This window comes from Ranitomeya variabilis, chromosome 1, assembly GCF_051348905.1.
Source record: "Ranitomeya variabilis isolate aRanVar5 chromosome 1, aRanVar5.hap1, whole genome shotgun sequence".
In the NCBI taxonomy this organism is placed as follows: Eukaryota; Metazoa; Chordata; class Amphibia; order Anura; family Dendrobatidae; genus Ranitomeya; species Ranitomeya variabilis.
The window spans coordinates 905461553-905488975 of record NC_135232.1 but is presented as its reverse complement, the minus strand read 5'-3'; positions in this window follow the sequence as shown (position 1 = coordinate 905488975).

Genomic DNA, 27423 nt, shown 5'->3' with positions numbered 1-27423 from the left:
TTCCACAGGGCTGTAGGTAAATCTACAGTGTTATCATTTCTGCTACATCTGTGCATCCTTTGCTGTTAATGATTGATCCAAAAAAACATTCTCTACTACCTACAGGTAATATTGTTCCTGATGAAAAAGTATAAAATTGTAGTCAAACAAAATCAAAAGTTACATCTAACATGACTGCAATTACTGATATTACTTTTACACAAATGGCCACCTCTTCTGATTGAAAAACGGCCAAATATCTGTAATTGGGAAGCATAATTATCATATTTACCTGGATGATTGTAGAGTGAATCATTGACAGAATATCTGTGGCATATCTGGTCATGCAGCTTGGCAGGCACGGTACTGATTAAGGAATGTGCCTCTGACTGCGGAACCCATAGGGTTAAAGCTAGAAGGAAACACTGTTCAATGCCCAATTTCCCCCTCCCACTGCTTCTCTCAGGTGACGCACTAATTGGGACGCCCGACTGGCCAATGGGAATAAAGAGGAAGGGGCGTCCGGCCACTCCTACATGGGTTAAATGCAGAAACCCGGGGTCAGCAAGATTCTCTTTCTCCCCGGCTGACCCCAGGAAGTCATTGTTCCTGAGGTCCCAAGAGCCCCCTGCAGCCATGTCTGATGCCATGATCGAGGCCTTGTGGCAGAGAGCAGCACAGGAAGGTGAGCAATGGTTACAAGCCCTTATGTCCGGTCTAGGCGCTCACCTCCCTGTGCTCTCTCATGACCCCCTATCCATGCCTCAGGTGTTCTTATCATCCCCTGGGGCCCCATCCTCTCCTGCCCCTCCCGGCCTCTCCTCGAGCCACACAGCCAGTAGTGCGCACTCTCCCATTGTTTCCTCCGTCGTTGAGTTGGCCTTCCCTGGGGACCAAACTCTGGCTGCCGCCGTGCTAACGGGCCTGCAGTCATTTACTTCTGGCCCACCAGTGGCTCCTTCCTCTTTAGCCATCGCCCCCCACGCTGATGCAGTGGTGTGGGAGGGCAGAAGTTTCGTGAGGTCATGACGCCTTCTGGAGCATCTTCATGCTGCTGTGCCCATGCCACCACTCCGTCCATCACTCTAGGGTGGTTCACGGGAATTGCAGGGCAAGTGCCGGATGCCGCGGCTAGTGCAGCAATGCCAGCACCGGTTGCTCGGATACGCCAGCTTGAGCCCAGGCAACTTCCGGCCTCATAACCACGAGTCCAGGCCAACCCCTGCCCACTTCCAGTCCACAGGCCGGAGCCCCTGCAGCTTCCGCCCACAGTACAGTGCGGCCCCGGGAAGCCCTGCCCACTTCCGGACCTCAGGCCTGAGCCCCTGCAGCTTCTGTTCACAGTGCAACGCGGTCCTGAGCAGCCCTGCCCACTTACACACCCAGCGCCGCGTTGCCCAGGCCGCAGCCCCCTCAGCTTGTCCATGCCTCCAGGTCTCATAAGCATTTCCGGCGCTGCCCCGGCCCAGTCTACTACATCCCTCCTGCAGGCACAGCTGGTCTACCTGCACAGGGAATTGAGAGGATGATCTAAGGTCCCTCAATCCTGCTGCAGAGCATGCTAATCGGTCCCACCCGACCAATCTGTGCACTCTGCAGCAACAACAAACCAAAGGCACCATACACGTTATTACACCAAGCATTGATGCACTGCTAACTCCCCAATAAACACAAGCCAATAAAGATGGACATTAACTCCTGCCCTTCCAAATACAGCTATTAATCTTGATTATAGCGATGTATCGCCACCTTCCACATGTCACAGCACACTGCTACCAGCGACAGCCACAAATACAATTTATGCACCCCATTGCCAACATAACGACCCCCTTAGCATTTAGCCTCAAAATAACTGCCCCAACACATTCTCTAACCATGACAGTCTCAGGCATATATGCCACTGTCCCTCTAATTCTCACTATTCCCCCTACTGACGCAGATGTAGCTCACATAGGTACCACCACAGTCAGCCCCGGGCACATGACAAGCCTCTGATGTCACGTGCTCTATCCTTGGCTACCAGGGATGGTCACTATCTCCCTGGGCTTCCGGCTAACACCAAAGCACCACTACAACAGGAGCTGGAGGGGTCACTCCCACTCAGGCACATGACTGTCTCCAAAAACCACGTGCTACATCATTTGCTGCCAGCCAGGAAGCCCCATCTCCACCTCCCTGGGCTTCCGGCCAACATCAAGTCATCGCTATGGCACTCGGCCTGCGTCTGTCAGTGGTGAGTGTTTTGAACTCAGTGAGCACCCTGCCATACACAACGTAGGATAGAGCGAATTAGCATCTACTATCAGGGCGCTAGTTCACCAGTTGACTTGCCAAGTGTTCCCCTGTCAATGGGAGTCACTCGGGCTTGGACACACTACAGAGATCAGATGTCACATGCTCCATCACTGACTGACAGCCGGAGTAAATCTTCACCCAGGGCTACCAGCCAATCCAACAAACAGGAGCCGGAGTTCCTCCATCAACCGGAGTCACTCGGCCAGAATCAGATAGCGGTATTTTCTTTCTAGCGAACTCCCTGAGGTGGGCTCAGCGGATGGTGGAACATGGGTCCCTGAGGTGGACTCAAGGGACGGTGGAATATGGGTTCCCGAAGCGGACTCAAGGGACAGTGGAATACGGGTCCCTGGGGAAGAGCTCAGAGGAGAGGAAAATGAGATTATTATTGGGCTTGACATATTTCTATCCAGAATATAGCAGTCGTCAATTAAACTTCGGCTTTACATACGTATTTTCCTCCACTGCAACTTAAGTCAACACTAAAAATATCCAGTAACCTAAAATCTGCATGCGAATTTCCCAAAATATTACATCAAAAGATCAAGCAATAGGTTTAACTAGGTAGAATGTCGGCCCCTTTTCATTCATCAAATATTAAGAATCTCGCCATTAGGCATAATTCCTAAAAAAGAATCCAAAAAATAATGGCTAATCCATCATCTGTCACACCCATAAGGCGAATCGGTTAATGCCGCAATCCCCCCAGACGAAGCTCCCATGGACAAAGCTTCTATGATGGACGCATAGGCGGTGGAATCAGTCGATCCTCATATCAGCAGCCCTCGCTATTGCTTTTTTCGGTGCACTGCGCATTAGGGAATTGTTACAGCAGTCAAAAACAGTGTCGGAAGGCGGTTTAACCAACAAGGAATTAGTCATTTGCAGCGACGCTCTGCACATACGCATACGTCAATCCAAATGCGATCCCGCCGGTAGAGTCACCTGGGTCCTGGTTAACTCACCCGATGGACCAATATGCCCTCTAAAAAAGGTCAAATGCTAAGCGGTAATAATACATACAAGCAGATTTTTTCTCTCACATACAGACAGGTCCCCTCTTACCAAGCATCAATTTCAAGCAACTTATAAACAGTGGAAAAAAAAAAACTTGACACTAATCTAAAGGAATATGTGACACATTCTTTCCTAAAAAACAAACAAAACAAAAACAGCCACCAAAGCTATCGGAGGCCAAAGTGCAGACAATGGGCTGCTGTAAGTCCCCGTGTTTCGCCAGATATATGACCTTATTTGCTCAAGTAGCACATCTTGTCTCTTACAGGCATCTGTAAGCCCGCAGTTTGGGTATTAAGACATTCTTATGTCTACTGGGCGAGCAAAAAGCCGAACTTCGGCCAGATGGAAAAGATCTAGGCTTCCCGGGACTAAAGTTCAACTGGAGAGGTATCAGTGGTCTCCAATGGCAACATGTGTTCCCGGAAATCGCTAAGAGGGCCAAAGGGTCGGTGATAATAGTGTTACATGCCGGAGGCAATGATCTGGGCAAGCGAAAAAGTGCTGAGCTTTGTACGGTGATGTCAACAGACATTGACCATTTTTTCTGTCTATTACCGGATATGATATTGGTGTGGTCGGAGATAGGGCCACTAGCTGTCTGGCATGGAGCTAAGGATGCAAAAGCCAGAGAAATCAAGAAGAAAGATCAACGCATGGATGGCGAAACTTGTAAAGGGAAAATATGACATCGTAGTTCGTCAGCACCAGTTGGAAGGAGATAACTCAGCACAGAATTCACCTCATGGACATTGGTCTCGACATATTTTTGTCTGGCTTGCAGGATGGAGTTGATCAGACCCTAATGTTGATGGTGGGGGTCAGAGTCCTGTGTAGGTCATACACATGATCCTCTGTGGCAGAAGTGTAGAGAGGGTCAAAGGTTCATAACCGCTCATTAGCCTGCTTGCCTGTTGGTCGCAGACAGGACCTTCGGCGATGAGCCCGTTATTGAAATGTAATTGCCCTTCTCTGCATATGTAATTAATAAACTGTGACCCACCTGTTCAACCCATCCAGGCCTGTGTTTTCATTGCGGGATCGGTGGGATCGGGGAAGGCACTGTTTACGACACATGGGTCTCCACAGTCTGGCAGGCACAGTACTGATTAAGGAATGTGCCTCTGACTGCGGAGCCCATAGGGTTATAGCTAGAAGGAAACACAGTTCAGTGCCCAATTTCCCCCTCCCACTCCTCCCCCAGGTGATGCACTAATTGGGATGCCCGAGTGACCAATGGGAATAAAGGGGAAGGGGCGTCCGGCCACACCTACATGGGTTAAATGCAGGAACCTGTAGTCAGCGACTTTCTCTTTCTCCCCGGCTGACCCCAGGAAGCTGTTGTCCCACCCTCCCTCACTTATATATTCATTGATGTTTTGTGCTGATAGGATAAATATAAAAATATATTCAGTACAGACCAAAAGTTTGGACACACCTTCTCATTTAAAGATTTTTCTGTATTTTCATGACTATAAAAATTGTACATTCACACTGAAGCCATCAAAACTATGAATTAACACATGTGGAATTATATACTTAACAAAAAAGTGTGAAATAACTGAAAATATGTCTTATATTCTAGGTTCTTCAAAGTAGCCACCTTTTGCTTTGATGACTGCTTTGCACACTCTTGGCATTCTCTTGATGAGCTTCAAGAGGTAGTCACCGGGAATGGTTTTCACTTCACAGGTGTTCCCTGTCAGGTTTATTAAGTGGGATTTCTTGCCTTATAAATGGGGTTGGGACCATCAGTTGTGTTGGGCAGAAGTCTGGTGGATACACAGCTGATAGTCCTACTGAATAGACTGTTAGAATTTGTATTATGGCAAGAAAAAAGCAGCTAAGTAAAGAAAAACGAGTGGGCATCATTGCTTTAAGAAATGAAGGTCAGTCAGTCCGAAAAACTGGGAAAACTTTGAAAGTGTCCCCAAGTACAGTGGCAAAAACCATCAAGCGCTACAAAGAAACTGGCTCACACGAGGACCACCCCAGGAAAGGAAGACCAAGAGTCACCTCTGCTTCTGAGGATAAGTTTATCCGAGTCACCAGCCTCAGAAATCGCAGGTTAACAGCAGCTCAGATTAGAGGCCAGGTCAATGCCACACAGAGCTCTAGCAGCAGACACATCTCTACAACAACTGTTAAGAGGAGACTTTGTGCAACAGGCCTTCATGGTAAAATAGCTGCTAGGAAACCACTGCTAAGGACAGGCAACAAGCAGAAGAGACTTGTTTGGGCTAAAGAACACAAGGAATGGACATTAGACCAGTGGAAATTTGTGCTTTGGTCTGATGAGTCCAAATTTGAGATCTTTGGTTCCAACAACTGGGTCTTTGTGCGACGCAGAAAAGGTGAAGGGATGGATTCTACATGCCTTGTTCCCACCGTGGAGCATGGAGGAGGAGGTGTGATGGTGTGGGGGTGCTTTGCTGGTGACACTGTTGGGGATTTATTCAAAATTGAAGGCATACTGAACCAGCATGGCTACCACAGCATCTTGCTGCAGCATGCTATTCCATCCGGTTTGCGTGTAGTTGGACCAACATTTATTTTTCAACAGGACAATGATCCCAATCAAGATGGTTTGGGGTGAGCTGGACTGCAGAGTGAGGGCAAAAGGGCCAACAAGTGCTAAGCATCCCTGGGAACTCCTGCAAGATTGTTGGAAGACCATTTCCGGTGACTACCTCTTGAAGCTCATCAAGAGAATGCCAAGAGTGTGCAAAGCAGTCATCAAAGCAAAAGGTAGCTTCTTTGAAGAACCTTGAATGTTAGACATAACTGCAGTTGTTTCACACTTTTTTGTTAAGTATATAATTCCACATGTGTTAATTCATAGTTTTGATGCCTTCAGTGTGAATGTAATGATATAATAAGGTGTGTCCAAACTTTTGGTCTGTACTGTATATATATATATATATATATATATATATATATATATATATATATATAAAATAATCCTGTTGTTATTAAGTCACAGCAGAAATGTAGAGAGGGGCAAAGGTTCGTAACCGCTCATTGGCATGCTTGCCTGTCGGTCGCAGACAGGGCCTTCGGCGAAGAGCCTGTTATTGAAATGTAATTGCCCTTCTCTGCGTATGTAATTAATAAACTGTCACCCACCTGCTCAACCCATCCAGGCCTGTGTTTTCATTGCGAGATTGGTGGGATCGGGGAAGGCACTGTTTACGACACATGGGTCTCCGCAGTCTGGCAGGCACAGTGCTGATTAAGGAATGTGCCTCTGACTGCGGAGCCCATAGGGTTAAAGCTAGAAGGAAACACTGTTCAGTGCCCAATTTCCCCCTCCCAGGTGATGCACTAATTGGGACGCCCGACTGACTAACGGGAATAAAGGGGAAGGGGCGTCCGGCCACACCTACATGGGTTAAATGCAGGAACCCGTAGTCAGCGACTTTCTCTTTCTCCCCGGCTGACCCCAGGAAGCTGTTGTCCCACCCTCCCTCCCTTATATATTCATTGATGTTTTGTGCTGATAGGATAAATAAAAAAAAATATATATAAATAAATAAATATATATACATATATATAAAAATATAATAATCCTGTTGTTATTAAGTCACAGCAGAAGTGTAGAGTGGGGCAAACTTTCGTAACCGCTCATTAGCCTGCTTGCCTGTCGGTTGCAGACAGGACCTTCGGCGATGAGTCCATTATTGAAATGTAATTGCCCTTCTCTGCATATGTAATTAATAAACTGTGACTGACCGTTTCAACCCATCCAGGCCTGTGTTTTCATTGCAGGATCGGTGGGATGGGGAAGGCACTGTTTACGACACACGAGTCTCCGCAGTCTTGACAGGAATGATCATATGCTAATTATTGGACACTGGCCTTTCTCTATCCCTTTAATCCCGTATTTATTTTCTTGAGCAATTTTTAAGATTAATAGTTTGGATAAATATTATTCATTTTGTATTATTGTTCTCTAATTTATGTTTTAATCCTATTTTTTCTGTTCAAATGTAGCGCAACCCCAAACGAAAGCAACCCATTAGGACTTGAATTAGTCTGTGTGCAATGATAAATTTTAGGTTTTTAAAGCGGTGTATTTTGTCAAAGTCTTGCAGTTCCAGTAAAGTGGATGGGATTTATAGAAATCTCATTACCACTGTGCTTTTTTTTTTCTTCAGCTCAACCTGACCTGCGGTGCGTGTTTCAAATCCACAACATGTCAATTTCTCTTGCGGGTATGCTAAGTTTTATATGCAGATTTTTTACAGGCAGGTGCGAGCAAGGCAACCTACAAACCTGGATCAGTTACACCAGTTTTGTCAGAGGGAATGGTCCCAAATTCTGACCAACTATTGTGAGAAGCTTGTGGAAGGAGATCCCAAACGTTTGACCCAAGTCATTCAGGTTAAGAGCAATGGTAAGAAAGAAGGAATATAAACCAGCTCACCCGTGATGCATAAACCAAACCTCGGGAGCACGGACCCACTGTGTCCAGGCGTATAAAGTCCAAAAAAAAGAAAAGAATGTCCAGCTTCACCCAGTCCGTAAAAAAGAGTTTTCTTTATTCACAAACTTTAAACATGGAGGATACAGACTTCAGCACGAACCATATGGGTAAGAATCTCAACGCGTTTCTGGAGACTAAGCTGGAGACTGGAGATTAAGGGAGCTTAGTCTCCAGAAACGCGTTGAGATTCTTACCCATATGGTTCGTGCTGAAGTCTGTATCCTCCATGTTTAAAGTTTGTGAATAAAGAAAACTCTTTTTTACGGACTCGGTGAAGCTGGACATTCTTTTCTTTTTTAAGAGCAATGGTACTAAATACTAATGAAATGTATGTAAACATTTGACTTTGCAGTAAGTAATAAAAATGCCTTAAAACATTATCTCTCTCTCATTAGTCTGGCATTTGGCAAATATTAATAATCATGGTAATCCTAATTGACCTAACACGGGAAAGGTTTATTCTGATTTCATGTCAGATATTGAGAAAAACATGCATATGTCTCTTTTTTATGTAATGTATGTAAATTTCTAGTTTCAACTGTAGACTTGCATTAGATGTGTAAAATCTGCAATGTGACAAAACACTCCGGGATCGCCTTTGCTGGGGTCAAAGGTCACGTGGTTTGTGCATTAAACTCTTAGGCGTACAGCAGGATTCTGAGTAGACTGACCGTAGGTCAGGTTTATTAACGTGAAAGCAATCATAAAACAAAACATAAACATAAAACCTTGCCTGTCCGGCACTAACTAAACAAACACGTTCCTAACTAACAACTGGGGGGGCTTCTCCCACCCAGCTAACATTACACAGTGCATGAGCACAGCTTTCACTCACGTTTGTCTCACACAGACAGGCATTCTGTGTGCCCCAGGCTGACGCCCACAACCCCCAGCTGGTCATCTTTTATCCCTGGAATTATTAACCCATCAGTATCCTGCAGACACTGAGCGGTCTAATTCATATAGGACAAATACCTGGGCGAGATATACCTTCCCCCGACTACCAGACCGACATGACTCTTACATATCCTCCCCCCCTGCTCAGACCACTCCGGTCGAGCAAGAACACCCTCGAAACAGTGCACTCGGGACAGGGCATCAGCGTTCCCCATCTGCACCCCGGGTCGGTGTTCCACCGTAAAAGAGTAAGCCTGCAGGGCAAGGAACCACCGGGTTACCCGACTATTATGGTCCTTGTGGAGGTGCATCCATTTGAGAGGGGCATGGTCCGTGACCAGCCTAAACTTCCTACCTGCCAGGTAATACTTGAGGGAGTCGAGAGCCCATTTAATGGCTAGGCACTCTTTTTCAACCACAGCATACCTCTGCTCATGCACATTCAGTTTCCGACTGAGGTAGAGGACCAGGTGTTCGACTCCGTCCCTCACCTGGGAAAGTACAGCTCCGACACCAGTGTCAGAAGCATCAGTTTGGACCACAAACTCGCTACTGAAATCAGGAGTCACTAGTACGGGCTGAGAGCACAAGGCCCGTTTCAGGCTGTGGAAGGCCTCTTCAGCCGCTGCGGTCCATTTTACCATGACGGAACCCCTCCCTTTGGTAAGATCCGTCAAGGGGGTAGCCATGGCTGCAAAATTGGGTATGAACCGGCGATAATAGCCGGCAATCCCCAGGAAAGCTTGTACTTGTTTCTTGTTTACTGGCTGCGGCCAGCCCTGAATTGCCTGTATTTTATCGATCTGGGGTTTAACAACTCCTCTGCCAATCACGTAGCCCAAATATCGGGCTTCTTCAAGCCCGATGTGACACTTCTTGGGGTTCGCCGTTAGGCCTGCGTCCCGCAGGTCATCAATCACCACCTGTACCTTCCGGAGGTGAGTTTCCCAGTCCATGCTGTAAATTGCGATGTCATCTAGGTAGGCAGAAGCGTACCACCTGTGGGGCCGCAAGACTTGATCCATCAACCTCTGGAACGTTGCTGGAGCTCCGTGAAGTCCAAACGGCATGTAGATATACTGGAACAGACCTTCCGGTGTAGCAAATGCCGTCTTCTCTCTGGCCGCCTCGGCCAGAGGGATCTGCCAGTACCCCTTTGTTAGATCCAGGGTCGTAATGTATCGGGCTTTACCAAGCCGGTCGATCAACTCATCGACCCGGGGCATAGGGTACGCATCAAATTTAGAAACCGCATTCAGTTTCCTAAAGTCATTACAAAACCGTATGGAGCCATCCGGCTTAGGTATCAACACGATTGGACTGGACCAAGTGCTGTGCGACTCCTCAATGACTCCTAAGTCCAACATTGCCCTCACTTCCCGGGAGACGGCTTCACGGCGGGCTTCCGGAATCCGGTAAGGCTTCACATGGACTGTGACCCCGGGTTCTGTGACGATCTCATGTTTCACCAGCTTAGTCTGGCCAGGTTTTTCCGAGAAAAACTGTCGGTTCTGTAACAAAAACTGCTTCACCTCAGATTTTTGTCGTTCCGAGAGAGTCTCGGCAATCTGCACCTCCGGTACGGTAGGTGCGCAAATCGGGCGGGGTATATCCGCCGATAGGGCAGAGCGGTCCTTCCAGGGTTTTATCAGATTCACATGATAAATCTGTTCTGGCTTTCTCTTACCAGGCTGGTATACTTTATAGTTCACTTCACCAACCCTCTCCACGACCTCAAAGGGGCCCTGCCATTTCGCCAGAAATTTACTATCCACCGTAGGGATTAGGATCAACACCCTATCCCCGGATGCAAAGGTACGGACCTTAGCACCGCTATCATAACTTTGCCTCTGGGCTCCCTGGGCCTGTAACATATGGTCCCTAACAATGGGCATGACCGCAGTAATACGGTCTTGCATTTGTGTTACATGGTCGATCACCGTTTTAAAGGGAGTGACTTGACCTTCCCAGGTTTCTTTTGCGATGTCCAACAGACCACGGGGACGATGGGCGTACAATAGTTCGAAAGGCGAGAATCCTGTGGAAGACTGGGGAACTTCCCTAATGGCAAACAGCAAATAGGGTAACAAGTAATCCCAGTTCTTCCCATCTTTGTCTATCGCCTTCCGGAGCATTTGTTTTAAGGTTTTATTGAACCGCTCAACCAACCCATCTGTTTGAGGGTGATAGACAGATGTACGCAATGGGTCTATTTGTAGGAGCCTACAGAGCTCCTTCATTACCCTTGACATAAAGGGAGTCCCCTGGTCGGTGAGTATCTGTTTGGGAATTCCCACCCAACTAAACACTTGTACCAACTCTTTAGCAATCATTTTGGTAGCCGTGTTTCGTAAAGGGATGGCTTCCGGGTAGCGAGTGGCATAGTCATCGATGACGAGAATATGTTGGTGCCCACGAGCGGACCGGGGAAGGGGCCCAACCAAATCCATCCCAATTCTCTCAAATGGGACTCCAATGACAGGGAGAGGTACCAAAGGGCTACGGAACCGAGTTTTAGGTGCGGAGATTTGGCACTCTGGACAGGACTCACAATAGTTACGCACATCACCATGGAGACCGGGCCACACAAAACAATGGGATATCCTTTCTGTGGTTTTCTGCACCCCCAGATGTCCCCCCATTATATGTCCATGGGCCAGGTCCAGTACCTTCCGCCGATAAGGTTTGGGTACCACTAACCGTTGCACAGTGTCCTCCCCTTTTTTTCTACCTGGTAGAGAAAATCATTTTCAAGAACCATATACGGGTATGCTAGCCTAGTGTCAGGTTCTACGGGTACCCCATCTATTATTTTTACGTTATTCCTAGCCGGAGCCAGAGTAGGATCTTTCATTTGCTCGCTGTGAAAGTCATCCACCTGGACTTCCAAATCTGGCAGGCAGGGGGCTGGATGGCTATCTGCCCCCACCTCTCGCTGAGTTTCCTCAGTTTCCTCAGTTTCCCCCGCCATAACTGAGAAGGGGTACTGAAGGTTAGATTCACTAATCTCCCCAGCAGCATCTTCCTGTGGGGTCTCCTCCAGGAGCTCGGGACCTCCAGGTAGCATGGGAGAAGATTCACGGTCACAGCTACCGTGAAGGAGCAACTGATTCTCCCACAACTGCCAGAAAAGAGGAAAATCCCTGCCCAAGATTATATCCTGTAACAATGAGGGAACGAGTCCCACTTTGTGTTGCACAGACCCATAGGGAGTGGAGATACATATGACCGCTGTAGAATATGAGCAGGTGTCACCATGCACACACGTTACAGAAAACTTGTCAGACGGACTAGTTGGACGTGCTATCAGACTGGCTTTCACTAGAGTCACCACACTTCCAAAGTCTAGTAATGCCACAACATTTTTCCCATCCACAGACAATTCACACAGATGTTTTACTGTATCATTTTGACCCGCATTCACACTTACTAGCCGTGTAACCAAAGACATGCGTTTCTTAGAGTCCGTAATGTCGCACTGCATGGGTTCAGTGGTAACAGGACAGTTCGCAGAAACATGGCCCTTCTCATGGCAACGGAAACACCTAACAAGCCCCCTATTGAAACCAGAGTCCGACACCCTTGATCTCGGGGTGCGAGCAGTCCCGTGTTCCTCCTCCACAGTTTTTGGCAATTTTCCTTCCCCCGCAGTCCCTGGAACAGTCTTACCGGTTCCACGAGGAGGAGGTACAGTTCGGGTAGTAGCGGTATCATCAGGAAGTCCTTCCGCCACGGAATAATGCTCCACCAAGTCCACCAGTTGATCCGCTGTCGCGGGATTTCCTTGGCTCACCCACTTTTTCAGCGCCGGTGGTAGTACTCTCAGGTACTTGTCCAGAACGACCCGCTGGATTATCTCCGGAGTTGTCAGTACCTCGGGTTGCAGCCATTTCTTTATCAAGTAGATCAGGTCGAACATCTGCGATCGCGGCGGTTTATCTTGCTGATAGGTCCACTGATGTACCCTCTGTGCACGGACAGCCGTCGTCACACCCAGCCAGGCCAGGACCTCAGCTTTCAGCCTCTCAAAGTCCTGAGCGACTTCCGGGTCCAAGTCATGGTAAGCTTTTTGGGCCTCACCGGAGAGAAACGGAGCAATTAGATCGGCCCATCGTTCCTTCGGCCACTTCTCTCTCAACGCTGTCTGCTCAAACGTTGTCAGGTACGCCTCGACGTCATCTTCTGCGGTCAGCTTTTGCCAGTATCGACTCACATGGATCCTCCTGGACTCTGCTTCCGGGTCAACCTCAGGCATGCTCACCAAGCATTGCGCCACCTGTTGGAGAAGCTGGCGGTCTGCAGCCGTCATGTCCAGTAACTCCTTCAGCTGTGCGGCCATCAAGCGATTAGCTTCCTGCTGTGCCGCAGTGGCCTGATGCTGTATGGCAGTGGACTGTACTAGGGCTTTCACCACGTCTTCCATACTGTCGCCTGTGCCACGGAGTGCCCGCGTTCTCCACCACAATGTGACAAAACACTCCGGGATCGCCTTTGCTGGGGTCAAAGGTCACGTGGTTTGTGCATTAAACTCTAAGGCGTACAGCAGGATTCTGAGTAGACTGACCGTAGGTCAGGTTTATTAACGTGAAAGCAATCATAAAACAAAACATAAACATAAAACCTTGCCTTTCCGGCACTAACTAAACAACTGGGGGGGCTTCTCCCACCCAGCTAACATTACACAGTGCATGAGCACAGCTCTCACTCACGTTTGTCTCACACAGACAGGCATTCTGTGTGCCCCAGGCTGACGCCCACAACCCCCAGCTGGTCATCTTTTATCCCTGCAGTTATTAACCCATCAGTATCCTGCAGACACTGAGCGGTCTAATTCATATAGGACAAATACCTGGGCGAGATATACCTTCCCCCGACTACCAGACCGACATGACTCTTACAGCAAGTAAAAACGCACATGCTCTTTTAGTATGTTTCCGCAGCTGAAATTCATCACAAAACACATGTAATCTACCTATATGACTGTATCAATTGTTTTGTCAAAGGTAAATAGCAAGAAGTATCAAAACAGTGGCTTTAGTTAAAACATGTCACACCAACATAAGACAAAAAACCACAGCATCTAAAACGCGATAAAAATGCACATAGAGAAGCGCACTTAAAAAGGCAATGAAAAATGCAAGTAACCTAAATTAATTTATGGGTGCAGAAAATCTGCAACATCAAAAAGTCACCAAATACTCATCGTGGGAATGCAGATTTAAGGTAGTTTACCCCAACTTTAAAAGTTAGAGTGTATGTGATGAAGTAAAAAAACCCTGAACTCACATCCCAAATAGTGTTGATCAAGCAGTTAAATGCTTGAGTGCTCTGGACTTGAATTGAGTATGTCGGACGCTCGGTCGAGCTTAACTCGCGTTGCGGGCATAATGGAAGTGAATGGCAGCCTCCCTTTCTCTGTTACTTGCTTTCTCTCTCTCTGTCCGGTGTAAATAATTGACTTACGGGGTTCCTAGCATTGGAGCACCATGCGATGCTTGGCAAGCACTCTCGTCCATTGCTATTTCCAAACCATCACAGCTCCTCCACTTTGTCTACTGTCCCCCACCAGTCTCCTGGCATAAACAATATAATGTGATGGCTGCCAAGGCAGTGGAGTTTATCTTAATTCACCACCATTAGTACAGTCGCACTTACTTTTAAAAAAGTGGAAACCATTATTAGATCTCTTCATAAGCTGTTATGTCTCTTATGAGGTCAGAAACCATGATACTAATGTAAACAGAGCCCTGAGCTGAATTCTAAGACATCATTATGCTGTGCTTTTAGATGCTATTTTTTTAATGAAAAAAATGCTGTATCCAGAAAGAGATTCCATTTTTTTCTGGTATTTTTTTCATCACCTTTTTAGAAGGATCAAACCACCAGAAAAAAAACACCTATAGGCTCTGTGCACACATTGCGGATTTTGCTGCGGATCTGCCGATGCAGGCCCGCAGCAGCTTTCCATGAGTTTACAGTACAGTGTAAACCTATGGAAAACGCAATCCGCAGTGCCCATGCTGCGGAAAAAACTGCGCGGAAACGCTGCGGGTTGCATTCCCCAGCATGTCAATTCATTGTGCGGAATCCGCTGGTGTAAAACCGCAGGTGGAATCCGCACAAATTCCGCATAAAAACCGCGGTAAGTCCGCAGGTAAAATGCAGTGCCTTTTACCTGTGGATTTATGAAATCTGCTGCGGAAAAATACGCCGCCCTCAAAATTACGTGTGCACATACCCATATACAGTGCCTTGCAAAAGTATTCGGCCCCCTGGAACTTTTCAACCTTTTCCCACATATCATGCTTCAAACATAAAGATACCAAATGTAAATTTTTGGTGAAGAATCAACAAGTGGAACACAATTGTGAAGTTGAACGAAATTTATTGGTTATTTTACATTTTTGGGGAAATTCAAAAACTGAAAAGTGGGGGGTGCAATATTATTCGGCCGCTTTAACTTAATACTTTGTTGCGCCACCTTTTCCTGTGATTACAGCTGCAAGTCGCTTGGGCTATGTCTCTATCAGTTTTGTACATCGAGAGACTGAAATTCTTGCCTATTCTTCCTTGGCAAACAGCTCGAGCTCAGTGAGGTTTGATGGAGATCGTTTGTGAACAGCAGTTTTCAGCTCTTTCCACAGATTCTCGATTGGATAGAGGTCTGGACTTTGACTTGGCTATTCTAACACCTGGATAGGTTTATTTGTGAACCATTCCATTGTAGATTTTGCTTTATGTTTGGGATCATTGTCTTGTTGGAAGACAAATCTCCGTCCCAGTCCCAGGTCTTTTGCAGACTCCAACAGGTTTTCTTCAAGAATGGTCCTGTATTTGGCTCCATCCATCTTCCCATCAATTTTAACCATCTTCCCTGTCCCTGCTGAAGAAAAGCAGGCCCAAACCATGATGCTGCCACCACCATGTTTGACAGTGGTAATGGTGTGTTTAGGGTGATGAGCTCTGTTGCCTTTACGCCAAACATATCGTTTGGCACTGTTGCCAAAAAGTTCGATTTTGGTTTCATCTGACCAGAGCACCTTCTTCCACATGTTTGGTGTGTCTCCCAGGTGGCTTGTTGCAAACTTTAAAAGACACTTTTTATGGATATCTTTGAGAAATGGCTTTCTTCTTGCCACTCTTCCATAAAGGCCAGATGTGTGCAGTGTACGACTGATTGTTGTCCTATGGACAGACTGTCTCACCTCAGCTGTAGATCTCTGCAGCTTATCCAGAGTGATCATGGGCCTCTTGGCTGCATCTCTGATCAGTCTTCTCCTTGTTTGAGATGAAAGTTTAGAGGGACGGCCGGGTCTTGGTAGATTTGCAGTGGTATGATACTCCTTCCATTTCAATATGATTGCTTGCACAGTGCTCCTTGGGATGTTTAAAGTTTTGGAAATCATTTTGTATCCAAATCCAGCTTTAAACTTCTCCACAACAGTATCACGGATCTGCCTGTTGTGTTCCTTGGTATTCATGATGCTCTCTGTGCTTCAAACAGAACCTTGAGACTATCACAGAGCAGGTGCATTTATATGGAGACTTGATTACACACAGTTGGATTATATTTATCATCATTAGGCATTTAGGACAACATTGGATCATTCAGAGAGCCACAATGAACTTCTGGAGTGAGTTTCCTGAACTGAAAGTAAAGGGGCCAAATGATATTGCACGCCCCACTAAAATAACCAATAAATTTCATTCAACTTCACAATTGTGTTCCACTTGTTGTTGATTCTTCACCAAAAATGTACTCTTGGTATCTTTATGCTTGAAGCATGATATGTGGGAAAAGTATAAAAACAACTGAGTGGCGCCTAGTATTAAAGGGTTACTATTATTGCTGCAAATACAACAGTTACCACCATTAACTGTATAGTGAGGAAAAATCAACCTAGAAAATGGATATAAACTATCCGTATTCGCGCTAATAGAACCCTAGTGTTAAAATGTACATAAATAGATAAATAAATGCCAAAAGATACCGCCTGAGATGGATTTATAACCAAAGATCACACCTCTCCATGCAGGTGAAAGGAATGGTCAGATAATAGATGAAGTGTTTCTAAATATGTTGAATAACACCAGCAATCTTACCTAAAAGAAGCGTTCATAATCACAGGCAAGATGCTTGATTGCAGGCTTTGTTTCCCCACGCTGGATAAGGTGCTTGGTTGAATAAGGTGCTTGCAGGTTGTGTTCTCCAGCGGCGGCTATTGGCGTGACACTGAAGATAATGGTGACTGGTTCTAACTCATATACGCCAGCTGCCTCGGCCGATAGCAGCGTGGCGTTAAGAGGAGCTCGCACTGGTAGCGACGTATACTCTTACGTGCAGGCCGGTGTCCTTTCAAGTGCGCAAAGTGAAAGCGGCGCCGAGAAAGGACCTGCGTGCCGGTGTGAGTGACGTGTCCGCCCACGTGACTGAAAGTGCGCTACGGATGGCGGTAGGGACCACAAAAGTCAACGCGTTTCGGAGACGTCTGTCTCCTTCCTCAGGAAGGAGACAGACGTCTCCGAAACGCGTTGACTTTTGTGGTCCCTACCGCCATCCGTAGCGCACTTTCAGTCACGTGGGCGGACACGTCACTCACACCGGCACGCAGGTCCTTTCTCGGCGCCGCTTTCACTTTGCGCACTTGAAAGGACACCGGCCTGCACGTAAGAGTATACGTCGCTACCAGTGCGAGCTCCTCTTAACGCCACGCTGCTATCGGCCGAGGCAGCTGGCGTATATGAGTTAGAACCAGTCACCATTATCTTCAGTGTCACGCCAATAGCCGCCGCTGGAGAACACAACCTGCAAGCACCTTATTCAACCAAGCACCTTATCCAGCGTGGGGAAACAAAGCCTGCAATCAAGCATCTTGCCTGTGATTATGAACGCTTCTTTTAGGTAAGATTGCTGGTGTTATTCAACATATTTAGAAACACTTCATCTATTATCTGACCATTCCTTTCACCTGCATGGAGAGGTGTGATCTTTGGTTATAAATCCATCTCAGGCGGTATCTTTTGGCATTTATTTATCTATTTATGTACATTTTAACACTAGGGTTCTATTAGCGCGAATACGGATAGTTTATATCCATTTTCTAGGTTGATATGTGGGAAAAGGTTGAAAAGTTCCAGAGGGCCGAATACTTTCACAAGGCACTGTATAATACAAAATATATTGTCAAGTATGCCATAAAATAAGGCCACGAAAATTACTTGAAATGTATGGTGCTCTCTTACAAACATTTTAAAAAACGTGTATATATGGGAAAAGCATTTTTTTTTCTGAGATAGGAAGAATAGAAAAAAATTGCAGAACATAGCTGCACATAAACCTGCTTGCCCTATGTAAACCCACCTTTACTCCCAAGATTTAGAGTGTGAAAGCACGAGCCAAACATTACTGCAACGATCTTTGATTCTTCTAGATTATAAATATCTGATAATAAACTGGTCAGGTTTCATTTGCATAAGTAAGTTCACACAGGGCACAGTGGAATGTCTGTAAGTGGATTTCATTACAAAAGTTCAGCTTACCAGGACTACAAGTAATCCCACCACAAACAATGTATATTGCTTCAAGTTCTTCTCTAATAAAAATATTTTAGCAACAGAAGAATCCAAGAAGACAGGAAATGAAAAGTAGCGGTGATGCATCTTTCATTTTTCTGTACAAGGACAAAATTAGTTTTGTAAGGCAAAAAAATGAAATTCATCTTATTTTAGCTAAATAATCAAAGTCCATTTCTAGTGCGGTAAAGCAAATATTGGCTATAAAATGCTAAATGATCCATCCCTGGCATACAGGTGTAATTAATTAAGTCTAGAAGTACACAGTACTTGGATTCATAGACATTCTTCACATAAGACAAGAAGTAGCCTTAAAAAGATATGACTTTTACATTTAATTGCAATTTACATTTCATTGCAATAAATGTAATATATATTTTATATTTATTTTAGACTTATATTTCAGGAAAATATACATTCATCACAAAGGAAATAAAGTTCTATAGCTTAGGATTAAAGAGAATCTGTCTAAAATACTCTTTGCATTATGCTACAAAAATCATCATTTTCCTAGACCAGTTGATTTTTACTGATCTTTTCTCCTTGTAATTTTGGTGATTTTTTTCCCAGTGTAGTCTAGCAATTGGTTACATGCCATTAAAGGGACTCTGTCACCTGAATTTGGCGGGCTATGTAAACGTCCTGTGTCCGGTCCGATGGGCAGTGTTTCTTCTTTTTGCCTCCACCCCATCCTTCCCCGCTGTCCGCAAAATTTTCCAGAATTGGAGTAGGTGTCCTCCATAATTTGCGCGTGCGCAATGCAATCTTGTCTCGCACACACGCAGTATGCTTTGCCCACTGCGGGCAAAGCCGAAATGCATTACTGCGCATGCGCCGGCACACCATGTTCCGAAAGTATTTCTCTGTGTTCCGGGACACAGTGCGCCGGCGCATGCGCAGTAATGCTTTTCGGCTTCGTCCTGACGAAGGATTAAAATCCGAAATGCGCGTCGGGGTGCGCTATCACGGGACGTGGCAGACCCAGAGAATAAGGTAGTCATTGTGTACCTCCCCTTTCTTTTTGCACTTCACACCGCATGGTCCATTGTTTTGCTTTGTACTCTTTTCCCTTGCACATTATTTGCGTTTTGCACAATACACTAAAAACACACCATATTGCCACTTATGTGGATTTGTTGTGGCAATATATATTGTATATTTTGATAACACTTCATTTGTAAGAGGATTTTTCAAGCTTGCACATTATTTGCAGTTTACACATTGCACTATTGCACTTTATATTGCCACGCATGTGGATATGTTGTGGTGATACATATGCACACATAGAAAGAGGGAAGCACTACTCCTATTTATGTATATAAACTGGGTTAGCCATTACCATTAATTTAAATTTTAACTTTATGTAAATTTTAGTCCTGTTGTGCTCACAATTGTTGTATTTATATGGCCGATCATATATAATAAAGGCATTTTTATATCTACTTTCTGTTTGGTGGTTTCTCTGGGTATCTATATTTTGGTTGTGTCTGCTTTCTCATCGTATGAGTGGGTCCTCACTCTTTTCACAGAGCACCAATCACTGGGTTGTGATTTATAATAATTTTTTACTATTGTGTATTATATTCAGCATCTATTGGTGAAGTGTTTGGTTCATCTGTGTGTCCCCTTTTAATCACTGACAGATAGCAGATTTACTGGAAGCCGCAGACCAACAGGTGAATTCCTGGAGACCACTGACAGGTAGCGGGATTACTAGATTCCACAGACAAACAGGTGAAGTCATGGAGATCTCTGCCAGGTAGCAGGATTAATGGAAGCATAGGACTAGTAACTCATGGACTGGAAACCACAGACAGCCAACAGATATCCTGAATGATGGACAGGAACTGTACACAAACAACCATAGGAGTTAATACCAAGTTAATACCAAGTCTTAATACCAAGACACAGGTTTGTGTCTTGGGAGGCCTTATCTAAGCTTAGGAAAAGACCACATAGCACATGGGAGCACACAAGGCTAATAGCAAAGCATGACATGGAGCACAAGAAAGTCTAGCGGACTGGGGTGAAGGAAACAAAGCACTGATCCGGGACATGTGTGTATCAAAAACTAGTACTAAAGATACCACAAAAATGTTGAAAAAAACCTGATGGGGTTTGAAAGCACAGAATTGAGCATGTTTAAATCAAACATGCCCAATTTTTCTTAACACCTCCTTCATTTGGAAATAGCTAAAAATCATGATGTGCCTTGGTACCTTATGTATACGTGGAGCTATAAAAATAAAACTTCAAATACAATTTTGGACAGTAGTTGAGTTTTCTGTTGCCTAATTCCTAATCTATCTCCCTTGTCACAGCTTTATGGCTACGATAGTTGTTATTTTTTGTGCAGAACAATTAAAGTGTATAGGAGATCAATCTGGAGAGTGATGAAATGATCATTCTTACTGAGAGATTAGGTTCCAATTTTTGTCATTGGGACCTGGACACAGTATGACAGACTTAAAAGTCTTAATACTAAAAGGTAATTTTAAGGACCACAGGGAAAGAAAAATTTGGGAATACAAACTAATGAATATGTTTAATTCGTTGACACTAGGACTCAATTTAACACCTGAATTTATGAGTCACTACATGGATACAATTCATACCTCCACCAGATGGACTCCAGATAACTAAGAACATTATTCCCACTGCCTCTCCATTTGTAAAAAATTGCCTAATTTGATTACCTTGGCTTATCTATGGACTCATCACACTTCCCACCCCCTAACAAATGTCCTCCTGTAGTATTCTTTAAATGTTGTGCTTGTTTCTTATTAATCTATTTGTAATCTTGCCTGAAGAAGGAGCCTCTGTGCTCTGAAAGCTTGCAAACATATTATTTTCTGGTTAGCCAATAAAGGTATCACTCCTAGATTACTTCTGTCATCATTGGGCAGAAAAGTATTCACATCGATTTTTCTGGCTAACACGGTACCACAATACAATTTGTTATTGTACATCATGTTATTGGGAGTCTAAGGAAAGGGATGGGGGAGGAAGCAGCTATAGATAATGTCAGAGGAACCCACACACACTAGCACACTGCTGTTGTTTCTAGTAAATGTTCAACTGTCTCATCCTAGGGCTGGAATCACAGCTACACTGCTCTGTTTTGCTATATAATGTCCTCCCTTCTTCTTCTACTACTGAGTGTGTGTTAAACAGAGACCAAGAAGCAGGATTTTCTTTTCACCCTTCATGTGCAAGACATCATAGCAGCTAGTATCCTGAGTGATCAATGCAGAAAGCATGGTGATAAAGACAAGTCTCTGATAAATTGAGAACAAAGTGTTTTCCATAATAAAACATTTATAGATTATTAATACATAAAGAAATGGTTTTATATCCAAATAGCATGAATAAAACATTCAAATAGGACATACAACCAGATATATTAAATATAATATTTAATAGAGATTAATTTACAACAATACAAGTTAAAATTAATTCTGGAGAATTGGATTGCACAGAATAAGGTGTTTAAAAACCATATTATATAGGTGTAGCATAGTAATAACTATATCAAATATTCTATAAAAAAAAGTAAATAATCATATACTGATATTACATATATGCTGAATATATGCACATAGAAACTCTGGCATTATCAACTGGTTACATAAATTGGCTTGTGCAGAGAATGTTTAGGTAAGTATGAACATATAAATAAATAAATATGAATATAATTTAATAAAATTATGTGCAATGGGTCATAGTGACAAGTGCTATAGTGATAAAGGGCTCACTGATAAATATCACCATATTGTGCCCATAGTGAAGTAAGATTAACAGTATACTATTAAATCAAATAAGCAGAAAAGGTATACAATAATATAAGTAATTGGTGCAAACCTAAATGTAGGAACGTTGTGCTCAACGCACATTCCAACTTAGCTTTAACCAGGGAATCTATGTATCCGGTTGAATGACATATTTGTAGGTTTTATTTATCTATAATAAAACCTTACAAAGGTTTTTAATCTTTGTTTGAACTATTGATTTATATGAAATTATTTAAAACTGGAGGTACACTTTAGGCATAAGACAGGTGCAGTAATGATCATAAAGGGATCACTACAAATCAGATATCATTTTGTATTTACTACTTTAAATTGCAAGTATTTTCTACATGTTTGAGATTCCAATTCTGATATGTGATGAAGTGCATGGTTTGTGAAGATTTTGGTATATACAAAACTCCATTTGTACTGTAGTAAAATATTTTACTACAGTTCAGTTTCACTAAAAATCATGTTTTTGGGATTATTAACTGAATTCATTATTTACACCCCTGAAAATTGCATTTTCGATCAGCTAACCTTAATTATCACAAAATATGTGACTCTGTAGTCATATTTGTTTCTTGCTGCAAAAACACACAACAATCATTCTGATTTGACTTTGGGAAATCCAAGCCAGGCGTTACTATGATATCAATCTTACTGACATGATGTACATAGGTAGTGACAACACAGAAAATTACAAGCTGCTTTAGATATACAGTATCTTAACAATCATAAATATAAGGATTTAGCTGTCCACAGCTCTGTGGTATATAGTATGAGCGCTGCCTTATCTAATCTTATCCGTTTACCTATAACCTGTCTACCCTAAGAAAATATGTCAGTCCACAACAAGAAATATATAAATATGCCCTCCCGAAGCAATGTGAGCAATGTGCTAATTAAAACCATTGACCCTACTGGACAACAGTTATGTATACTGGAAGGTAACATGATTGAGTATTTCCAACTGTTCTATAAATCAAAGGGATGCATTCAAAAACCATTATCTCAAGCAGCAGGCAAAATATGTGAGCTATGCAGATTAATAGTGTTATTTTATATTTATTTAGTCCTCCATCGACTGGAAAACACCCAGTTCTGGACATCTGATGTATGGTGTCCTCTTGTTTCCTCTGACTTTTTACTTCCAGTGGCTTAAGTTTTTGCCAAAAAACGCAGGCACAAACAACTCCAATGTTAAGGGGGTTGTCCACTACTGAGACAATCTCTTCGCAATCCCTATGTTTCCCCACCAGTAAAATAATAACACTTACTTTCACCTCTGGTGCCTTTCCAGTGGTTTTCGGCACTGGCTCTCCCAGGGATCGCCTATCATTGTTACAGTTAGGTCCATATATATTTGGACAGAGACAACATTTTTCCAATTTTGGTTATAAACATTACCACAATGAATTTTAAACAAAACAATTCAGATGCAGTTGAAGTTCAGACTTTCAGCTTTCATTTGAGGGTATCCACATTAAAATTGGATGAAGAGTTTAGGAGTTTCAACTCCTTAACATGTGCCACCCTGTTTTTAAAGGGACCAAAAGTAATTGGACAGATTCAATAATTTTAAATAAAATGTTCATTTCTAGTACTTGGTTGAAAACCCTCTGTTGGCAATGACTGCCTGAAGTCTTGAACTCATGGACATCACCAGACGCTGTGTTTCCTCCTTTTTGATGCTCTGCCAGGCCTTCACTGCGGTGGTTTTCAGTTGCTGTTTGTTTGTGGGCCTTTCTGTCTGAAGTTTAGTCTTTAACAAGTGAAATGCATGCTCAATTGGGTTGAGATCAGGTGACTGACTTGGCCATTCAAGAATATTCCACTTCTTTGATTTAATAAACTCCTGGGTTGCTTTGGCTTTATGTTTTGGGTCATTGTCCATCTGTAGTATGAAACGACGACCAATCAGTTTGGCAGCATTTGGCTGGATCTGAGCACACAGTATGGCTCTGAATACCTCAGAATTCATTCGGCTGCTTCTGTCCTGTGTCACATCATCAATAAACACTAGTGACCCAGTGCCACTGGCAGCCATGCATGCCCAAGCCTTCACACTGCCTCCGCCGTGTTTTACAGATGATGTGGTATGCTTTGGGTCATGAGCTGTACCACGCCTTTGCCATGCTTTTCTCTTTCCATCATTCTGGTAGAGGTTGATCTTGGTTTCATCTGTCCAAAGAATGTTCTTCCAGAACTGTGCTGGCTTTTTTAGATGTTTTTTAGCAAAGTTCAGTCTAGCCTTTTTATTCTTGATGCTTATGAGTGGCTTGCACCGTGCAGTGAACCCTCTGTATTTACTTTCATGCAGTCTTCTCTTTATGGTAGATTTGGATATTGATACACCTACCTCCTGGAGAGTGTTGTTCACTTGGTTGGCTGTTGTGAAGGGGTTTCTCTTCACCATGGAGATTATTCTTCTATCCTCCACCACTGTTGTCTTCCGTGGGCGCCCAGGTCTTTTTGCATTGATGAGTTCACCAGTGCTTTCTTTCTTTCTCAGGATGTACCAAACTGTAGATTTTGCCACTCCTAATATTGTAGCAATTTCTCGGATGGGTTTTTTCTGTTTTCGCAGCTTAAGGATGGCTTGATTCACCTGCAAGGAGAGCTCCTTTGACCGCATGTTTACTTCACATCAAAACCTTCCAAATGCAAACACCACACCTCAAATCAACTCCAGGCCCTTTATCTGCTTAATTGAGAATGACAGAACGAAGGGATTGCCCACACCTGCCCATGAAATAGCCTTGGAGTCAATTGTCCAATTACTTTTGGTCCCTTTAAAAACAGGGTGGCACATGTTAAGGAGTTGAAACTCCTAAACCCTTCATCCGATTTTAATGTGGATACCCTCAAATGAAAGCTGAAAGTCTGAACTTCAACTGCATCTGAATTGTTTTGTTTAAAATTCATTGTGGTAATGTCTGTAACCAAAATTAGAAAAATGTTGTCTCTGTCCAAATATATATGGACCTAACTGTATATCACGCAATCACTGAGGCCAATCAGCACTGGCTTTACTATCCCTGCTTTAGGACAAATCACAAACATGCAGAGGAAATAAGACCTGCTTCTCTCTAACTTATACATATGAAAGGCGGTTGTCGTGAACATGTTATGTATAATGTTTAATTATACTCTTAAATGGTGTATTGTTTCCAGATATTAGGGAGAGCGTAGTTCCCTAGTTTGCCCACTAGATGAGGATAGAGAGACTTAGCCTGTAGATGGTTAATGTGGGAGGAGCTAGTGACAGTTAGGGTTCAGAACAGCTGAGAATTTGAATCAGTTGGGCGGGAGCTAGGGGCGGACACAGACAGCTTGGGGCCCCTGTGCAGGAAATGTGTCTGGGCCCCCCTCCTTTTAAGGCAACAACGCTATATATATATATATGTATATATATACACACTAGCTGTTTCCAGCCAGCTAACGCTCGGCATGCTCATTGCTATCCAATTAGCGCTGCTAGTGATTAAACTAAAGTAAATAATGATAACATTCAATAGCGCTTACGCAGGTGGTAAATTAACTTAAAATGAAGTTAATAACAATAATGATAATTAAAAATCAGAATAATACTAATACATTTTATTCACAGTGTAAAATCAAAAGCAAACTGGATTTGTGTGGTAATGTGTGGGGACAGAGCCTCGTGTGGTAATGTATGGGGATGCAGCCTTATGTGGTAATGTGTGGGGACGGAGCCTCGTGTGGTAATGTGTGGGGACAGAGCCTCGTATGGTAATGTGTGGGGATGCAGCCTTATGTGGTAATGTGTGGGGACGGAGCCTCGTGTGGTAATGTGTGGGGACGGAGCCTCATGTGGTAATGTGTGGGGACAGAGCCTCGTGTGGTAATGTGTGGGGATGCAGCCTTATGTGGTAATGTGTGGGGACGGAGCCCCGTGTGGTAATGTGTGGGGACGGAGCATCGTGTGGTAATGTGTGGGGATGCAGCCTCATGTGGTAATGTGTGGGGACGGAGCCTCGTGTGGTAATGTGGAGGGACGGAGCCTCGTATGGTAATGTGGAGGGACGGAGCCTCTTGTGGTAATGTGGAGGGATGCAGCCTCATGTGGAAATGTGTGGGGACGGAGCCTCATGTGGTAATGTGTGGGGACAGAGCCTCGTGTGGTAATGTGTGGGGATGCAGCCTTATGTGGTAATGTGTGGGGACGGAGCCTCGTGTGGTAATGTGTGGGGACGGAGCATCGTGTGGTAATGTGTGGGGATGCAGCCTTATGTGGTAATGTGTGGGGACTGAGCCTCATGTGGTAATGTGTGGGGACAGAGCCTCGTGTGGTAATGTGTGGGGATGCAGCCTTATGTGGTAATGTGTGGGGATGGAGCCTCGTGTGGTAATGTTTGGGGACGGAGCATCGTGTGGTAATGTGTGGGGATGCAGCCTCATGTGGTAATGTGTGGGGACGGAGCCTCGTGTGGTAATGTGGAGGGACGGAGCCTCGTATGGTAATGTGGAGGGACGGAGCCTCTTGTGGTAATGTGGAGGGACGCAGCCTCATGTGGTAATGTGTGGGGACGGAGCCTCGTGTGGTAATGTGTGAGGACGCAGCCTCATGTGGTAATGTGTGGGGATGGAGCCTCGTGTGGTAATGTGGAGGGACGGAGCCTCGTATAGTAATGTGTGGGGCTGAACCGGCGGTATATCTGCCCCTCGGACAGGTTGACCACAACCAAGCTTAATATGTGAGTCTGCAAGGGGAAATTTAGTTCAATTCGACTACAACTAATGCCTAGTATAAAGTAGTTGGCTTAAAAAAGTTACAATAAACCTTTAAATGGCCAACCCTAGATAATCACTTTCATTCTAATTCATAGAAAATAAATATACTCCACATAGCTGCTTAACCTCAATAATCATCTCAGTTTCCTGTATGTATATTATATATTTGATGTGTTTCCAAATGATAACTTCCTGAATAATGAAGATTCCATAGGAAACGCTTGTGCCGTCCAGCAATAGCCAATAGTTAGCCAAACTTTTGAACAAACTGGAGTACAAAATGTGTCTCTTTGAAGTCATAAATAATGTATATTTTTCTTTTGACTTTTAATAAGTCAGTAGAGTTCATCCCGCAGTCTCCAAACACACGTATTTTATTATAGGCCTCTGCAGTTTACTTTAATTAGTGTGTCTGAGTGCTTTGGGAGATTTAGCCCTACTGAAAACAAACATAGTCTTACCATCTATAAAACATTAGCTCCCTCTGGTTTATCCTGATGCAGCAGAGGCTTGCTGGGAAACACATGGTATAAGTAAACATTCATAATTGCATTAGAAGCCTCTGGTGTATTGGTAATTCAAGCTTTATTTCATAATACTGTCACAGCGGTGAGAATGGCTTTACCAAAG